At 41.1% G+C, this 7,704-nt stretch overlaps 1 pseudogene; it reads left to right on the plus strand.

Annotated features, from left to right (window-relative positions):
* Nucleotides 1-7,704, plus strand: part of LOC102821266 — a 113,976-nt pseudogene that overhangs the window by 37,735 nt on the left and 68,537 nt on the right.

The following is a 7,704-nucleotide window of genomic DNA, read 5'->3' on the forward strand; positions in this document are numbered from 1 at the left end:
CTTTCTCCCGCGGAGCGGCTGGTAGTTTCGAACCGCTGACCTTAAGGTTCGCAGCCCGATTCGTAACCACTACGCTACCAGAGCTCCTTAGAGAAGTGAAAACGCATTAAGTTTGCATCAAAGATACTGGCTTTAGAAATGGCCTAAGCCAAGATAGTTCCATCTGCATACCTGCCCACCAGGCCAGATAGGGTCATATCTAACATCAGGCTTTGACCCCAGGTTCCCTTTGGAGGAAACGGCTTTGGATAGGCAGCCTTGTGGTGGATCTGGTGGTGATCCTGGGAGCTGGAGCATGGATCTGGAAGAGGACAAAGATGAAGACTGAGCGAGGCAGGTGCTGGGTCACTCCAGGGGAAGGGAAGACTGAAAACTAGAGGGGGTGCTGAGTTGGGGGAGGAGGAGTAGATAGAGGAGACCTTAGGGGACGTCTGCCTGGGGAGGTCAGGGAGCTGAAAAAGGTGCCTTGAACTTCCCTGTTAATCAACCCTGAAGAAGATTGAGGTAGAGCAATGCTAAGGGTGGAGGTGTGTGAATGGCCACAGAAGAGGAGTGGTCGGTGGAAGTAGGGTACTGGGGTCAGACCTGCACTTACAACTTAGGGAGCACTGGCTATTCTCATGCGGGGTCTGTGAGGGTGTAGTTCAATCTTATATGTTCTCATTGTACATCTGTGTGTACAAACTGGGTCTAATCTCCTGCCAGCGGTGTATGGCTCAGCAGCATCTCCCCAGGGTCCACCTACAGAAAATAGTGCTGACCCGCACTGCAGTGGGATCGACATCTATGACCTTCCTTACACTGAAATCAATCTCCTGAGAGACTGCGAGGTACGTTTAAGGGGATCAAATCATGTACTAAGAGTCTGAGGGTCTGGGGAACCAGGCTGCTCTGGTACCATCAGATCCTGGATGTCTTTGTTTGGGCAATGAAGTATCTGTACCTGAGTACCCAGGTACTACAGATTGGGAGGTGTAGACAAGGATGGAAACCTTGTCTACAATGGTGAGGACAATTTCCAGTAAGTCTCCCCATATATGATCTTATCAGATTTCCACTGCCACCAGTGGACAAGGTAGGGATAGGGAGTCAAGGATTCATGGAAAACCTCACCAAGAATATTGGTAAGAACCTGGAAAAGAGGAGACAAGAGAAATGTGTTGTTATTGTTGGGAGGCAGGAAGAGAGTGAGATTCCTAGATGGAAGTCACAGTAAATGTCAACCCCTAAGGAGTTTAGAGAGATGTTTGGGCTGAAACTTTACATTGAGGAACATGACGTGGTAGTGCACAGGTAGCATCAAAACCTATCTAACTTCATGAGCAGAGAGGAGAATAACCATCAAGATAAAGTTGACAGTGATTCCTATGAGGTAGAGGTCAGACATGCTTCCACTTCCAAACAGTTTACCAATTCCAACACCAGTCATCCTCTACACACTCTACTTCTCTACTAGGTTCAATAATCCATTGCAATGTCCACACAGAAGTCACATACCATACTTAGTTAAGCGGTTAATAAACAACAGGAATAAGGAAACAACAGAGTGTTACTCAAGATCAAGATCAAGATGCTACAACTCAGGATCAGAATCAAGTTCAGTGCAGCATCACTCTCTCTGCAACTCTTGGCTATGCAAACAAGCAGACTCTTCTCTCTGCTATGCATGCCTCCTCTCTGCTGTGTGGGCCTACTCTCTGCCTCCTCAGAACAGGATTCTCTTTTTTTTTTTTTTGAAAATTTTTATTGTGAATTGAATGATAGTTTACATGGGAGAACATCAGTTTTATACTAATCAGTTCTTTGCAATGGTAACAGTCCCCTCCACGTATCATCACTCAACAATATTTGATTTAATTCCCTCTGTTTTCTTTCTTTTTATTTTTTTGGGGGATGTACACAAAAACACTCAGGGCTATATAATCATTTAAACAACCTACGGGCACATTCTACAAGCCTGCCTCCTGACTGCCAGCACACAGCCTTTCTCTTTCCATGAGTCTAGAGTCCTCAGCTGCTCTATCTTTCCATGTCATCAACTCTGCCTCCATCATTGATGTTCCTGCTTCTCTGGATAGGGTCCCACATTCCACTCATGCTCTTTTCCCCTGATGGAGCTAGAGTCCTCTGTTGTTGGAATTTAGGTTTAACTACTTCCTCCTTTACGTTACACAATGTCCACCTTTACAATTTTGACAATTACAATTAGTCATGATAAAAATTACTCACTATTGAATAATAAGATTCTTATCCCCATCTCCTTTTACCAGACATGTCTAGACAAGATGAAAACTATTTAGTGGGGATTCTACTTTCCTCCACAAACTCTAAAACGAAGCTCCCTCTTCAAAACTTGTAAGCCAGTCACTTCATGCCTTTATAGGTCTCCATTTAAGGTAGCCAATGTCTAAGTTGCCTGTCCCTATCAACCCTGTATAGAGAAGGGATAGGATTGACACTTGATGTGAAGATTCATTCCTTTTCAGTTGGTATTTTGAGTTGCAACATCCATAAGTATAGGTCAAGTTCATCAAATTGTATCAATTTACACTTATTTCCTTTATCAAAAATTTTTTATCTTCCTCTAGTCGAGTTCTGATCATCAAGTCATCAAAGTTACGTTGAATGTGTACTATCTACAAGTTTGGGCATTTTTGTGCATCTCCCCTCACTTCATATTAGCTGGATGCTTCACTTTCAGCTCTAGCCCTCCATGGCTATGTCCTTGTCCATGGGCTCAGGAGTCCCCAGGTCTCACTATACTTTGGACCAACCAGCCTTCCTCTTCTCTGTCTCATCTCCAGGTCTACAGGAGTCTATGGCATGTGGTCAAACTCAGCCTATATCTTCATTGCTGACTTTTCTCCTCTTCCACTCACCAGTAGACCCACATGATCACCAGCAAGCTTACATGCCTACTCATGTGTTCCCTTGGAGTTTCAGTCTTGGAGGGGGTTTGTTCTGAAGGGACTTGATTGCTTTCCTTGATGGCTCCCGGCAAACAACTTACTTGTTCTTGTAGTAGCCAATCATACTGCCATTTTAATTTTGGATTTTTCCTGCTGGTCTTTCTTTCAAGAAGTATCTTCAGAACAGGCTCCTTTTTTGGCCCTGCAATCTGTCATCATGAACTTTGCTGAGGACCCCTTCAATGCCTGTCATTGCTAGTTCTGTCACTGGGCTACTTCTGGGGCTTTTACCATGTACTCTTTTGCAGGACCCCTTCTGGGCCTGTCTCCATCTTCAGTGTCACAGCCTTTGAATGTAACACTATTTTAGGAGGTCCCTGTCTCTTTTCTTTCCTTTTTTTTTTTTTTTTTGCTTCCTTCTTGCTGTCAGAATAACCTCTGTGAAGTTGGATATGTATATGCACAACTTCTTGTTAATTTCAAGACACGGGTCCATAAATTAACCAATCCCCTCTTGGTAAACCACAGACACTTCATTTACGTTGTAGGCTGCAGTCACCACATAAAGGAATTTATTTCACCACAGGGAGTAATCAGAATTGGATGGTATTCCAAACCACAAGACTGGGTGGGCCTCAAGGGAATAAATGTAGCTGGTAGAAAAGTCAGGGACTGAACCTGAAAACCTCCAGGTGATAGGCTGGAGAACCTGGAAGAGTCAGTAGAGGAGACCAGCAGTTGGGACCTTAGTTACATCAAGGAGGAGAAGCTTCATAGGCAATAATTCTGGAAGGGAGAGCAGAAGCTCCTGGAAAGGAAGGACTCCAAGGAGGCCTGAGAAGTGGAGAGACAAAATAAGAAGGAGGCAAGGAAAGAAATCTTTCCCTGGGTAAGGACATCCTAGATGAGATCAGGAAGCTGGTACAGAGATGTAGTCTGACTAACCCTTCACCTAATTCTTCAAGTGTCCACAGCACCCTAAACCCTTCCTGAATTGTAGGCCACCACCGAGAAGGGCAGTGGCTGGGCAAGGAGCCCCTCGAAGACCCCAGTTGTCCAGACTGTCTATGAGAAGATCCGGACAAGAGTTCAAGGGGGACACCTGAATCATGAAGATACAGGGACATTGTAGGATTTTTGTTTTACATTTCGTTAAAAACAAACAAACAAAAATACCCAACTATTGTGGTTGAGTTCAACTTATGGTGACCCTGTGTGTAGCAGAGGAGAAAAACTTCATAGAATTTTCTTGGCTGTGACCTTTATGAAAGCAGATTGGTCTTTCTTCTGCAGTGCTGCTGAAGAATCACAAGCTTTGGTTGGTGAGAAATGGTTTCCATTACAAAATGTTGTACATTTATTTTTATTATAATGTTGCTTAACAATGTATGAAGAAAACTCCAACACATACACACATTTGCCATTAACTTCATCCTGATCTATAATGAGCCCATATCTGCAGAGTAGAACCATATTCCATAGGATTTTCATGGCTGTGACCTTTCAGAAGCAGATTACCATGTTTTTATTCTGGTTTCTGGCTGAGTTCAAAATGCCAACATTTAAGTTAGTAGTCAAATGAGTAGCCACCAGGAACTTCTATAATAAGTATCAATTTCATATGCTTGTAGCTTTTATAATATAGACTGAAAAAAGTATATAAAACAAAAGAGTAAGATAATAGTCAAGGAAAAATGTTTAATGTAATGTGGTGTTTTATCTTGCTTAAACTATAACATTTATGTTGACATTAAAAGGCAAATGTTGTAACTTCACATAAGGTTCTGTATTTGATATAAAAAATTTTAATGCAAAATACTTATGCACATGTTATTTTTGTATAACTTTTGATTACTAAGTCTGTTCATTAGTTCAAGATAGTCTTGTTTGTAACCTAAATGCTGTCAAGTTTAGGCAGTTTACTAGATCTGTAAAACTCTTTTGTGTGTCTGAAAATAAATGCATATCTATTTATTTCTTATTGGAATTATAGAACAAATCAGTTCTCTATTGGGTATTTGCTACCGTACTTACTGTCTGAAAGTCAGACAAGCCCCTGACAGCTACAGAACAGGAACTTTGAGTGTGACATGCATGCATTAAAAGAAATCCTTGGAGCCACTGGTCTAGACAGGAAAGGCAATAGTACAAATGGGCAGGAGAGGTAAAGGACAGTCCATTTAGCCATCTCTGAACCTCAAGCACGTCACACTTCCAGGTGGGATATTCTAAATGGGAATGGAGAGGGAGAGAATGGAATTGATAGGGCATCCCTCAAGGAACAGGACCTACCCCTCCAGTGCAGATGACCCTTGGTGTTGTTTTCACAGAATTGAGAGACGGAGTTTACAGAGAGCTTATGCTCTTTCCCTACCTTCCTGAGACTAGACAAGGATTGCAAACCATTATATCTAGTTCTAAGCTGTCATGTACAAAGGTTAACTTTTATACAGTGCCCTGCAAACAGAAAGCAAAGTCAAAAGCAGTTCAATCACACTGTTTTGAGGCAAATAGCAGAAACAAAGAGAAAAACCAAAGTCAGAGATAGAAAAGCAAAACAAAACACAAGATCTACACAAATATTTGGCCCTCAAAAGTGAGGGAAAGAACAACCATTTGCAAAAAAAACCCCAGATGAATCTAGAGATGAAACATGGAATAAGATATGATAATATGGGGAGTGCAGTGGTTCTAGCGGCTAAGCATTGGATTGCAAACAACAATGATGACTGTTTGAGTCCACCAGCTGATCTGCTGGAGAAAGCTGAGACTATCTGCTCCAGCAAAGATTTACAGGCTTGGAAACCTTATACAGAATTGCTATGAGTTGACATTGACTTAATGACATGTAACAACAATATGATTAAAGGGGTAGGAAATGAGGGTGCTAAGAAAATAATCCTTTTGCAGAATTAAAAAATGTGAAGAACATGAAACCATATTAGTGATACAGAAGACAGGATGAAACAGAGACATTATAGCATAAGAAAAATAACAGAGGGAAGCACTTACAACAAAAAAGAAATATGGATAGACAACAGAGATCAGATATATGAATATGAGGGTGCTTCAGAGTTTACAGAAAAACAGAATAAAAAACTAATGGAACTTTCTCACAAACATTTATTATTTTGATTTTCACCCATCAGATCTCAGTCCTTAGTGCAAATAACCTCATCTTCTTTTTTGAACTTGATAAGAATTTATAGAATTCCTCTTTAAAAAAATTCTTTGAACTGTCTTCTCCATCACCCAAGTTAAAACATGTCTCTACCCTCTAGCCAGTGAGTAATTGCTTTGCTCCCATCCCTGGTAACCATCATACAATATTTCTTCTACCATTAAAACCTTTTCTTGATTTTTTACAGTAGTGATCTCATACAATATTTGTCTTTTTGTACAATATTTGTCTTTTTGTGATTGACTAATTTTGCTCAGCAAAATGTCTTCCAGGTCCATCCATATTATGAGGTGCTTCACAGATTCAGTGTTATTCTTTAGTGTTTGATAGTATTTCATCATGTGTATGTACCAAAGTTTATTTAATCATTCCTCTGTTGATGAGCATCTAGGCTGTATCCATCTGTGAGAAATGTTGTCGATACCCGGATACTGCCTCAGTTCCTCTTGGTAACTGGTGGGTCAGTATGGCCAGTATAAACCCCTGACTAGGACCTTACCCAGATGGGTCTCCGGAGGGAGAACTGGGGCAGACTGCCTTATGAGGTAACCGATGAGTTATCACAAATACTTACTGACAAATGCTCAAGAAATTTAATCTGTACTCAATTTAGCATGAGTGAGGCTTTATTAATTGATTTGGCAAATTCAGGCACCAAACGCAGAAGACAAGATGGGCAGACTTGCCACATGTCTGTTTTACAAGTGTTCTTAGCTCAAACGTCCTTCCCCCAGTTCCTGTTGATTGAGTGCTATGGGGTGAACAATCTTCCTTTCGATGGTTGGACTTATTTTAAAAAGTTTCTACTTCTCAAACTTGTTCCCCTTTCCCCTCTCCCCTAATTTATCTTGTTTACACATACCCCAGATGAATGGGCTCCTGCCACTATATCAGTCAACAATCTCTGCCTTGGACAATTAACAACTTCAACTTCCTGGACCCTTATTCCTGATTCCTGAAAATGGACCAGCTTGAGAAATATTTCTTTTTGCTATTGTGAATAGTGTTATGATGAACATGAGAGTGCATACATCTATTCATGTCACAGCTCTCATTTCTTGAGGATATACACCAAGTAGAGGGCTCAGTTATATGGTATTTCTATTGCCAACTCTATGAGAAAGCACAATGATGTTTTCCATAGTAGTTGCACTATTTTACAGTCCTACAAGCAGTGGAGGAGGGTTCCAGGCTCTCCATACCCTTACCACCATTTCTTGTTTTCTGTTTTTTGAACTTTGCTATTAATGCAGGGGTGAGAAGATATCTCATTTTTATTTTTATTTGCATCTAACTACTCAATGTAAAGAAAGCAAAAACCTTTACCACAATACCAACAAATAATATCATGATAAATGGATAAAAGATTGAAGCTGTCAAAGACATTATTTTGCTTGGATCCACCATCAACACTCTTGGCAGCAGCAGTCAAGAAATCAGGCAGAACAAACAAGATGGCAGATCGGGTGGACGTATAGCAGAGAGCTCCATCAACAACAACACAGAATACCCGACCAAGCAGGTTCAGGGGATGGTCCCAGAACTCTGAACCACATATAAAGGAATACTTAGAAGGTTGGAAGGCTCACAGCTGGGGGAATTTGTGGCAGAAGC

The sequence above is a fragment of the Chrysochloris asiatica genome, unplaced genomic scaffold, assembly GCF_000296735.1.
Source record: "Chrysochloris asiatica unplaced genomic scaffold, ChrAsi1.0 scaffold00042, whole genome shotgun sequence".
NCBI lineage: Eukaryota > Metazoa > Chordata > Mammalia > Afrosoricida > Chrysochloridae > Chrysochloris > Chrysochloris asiatica.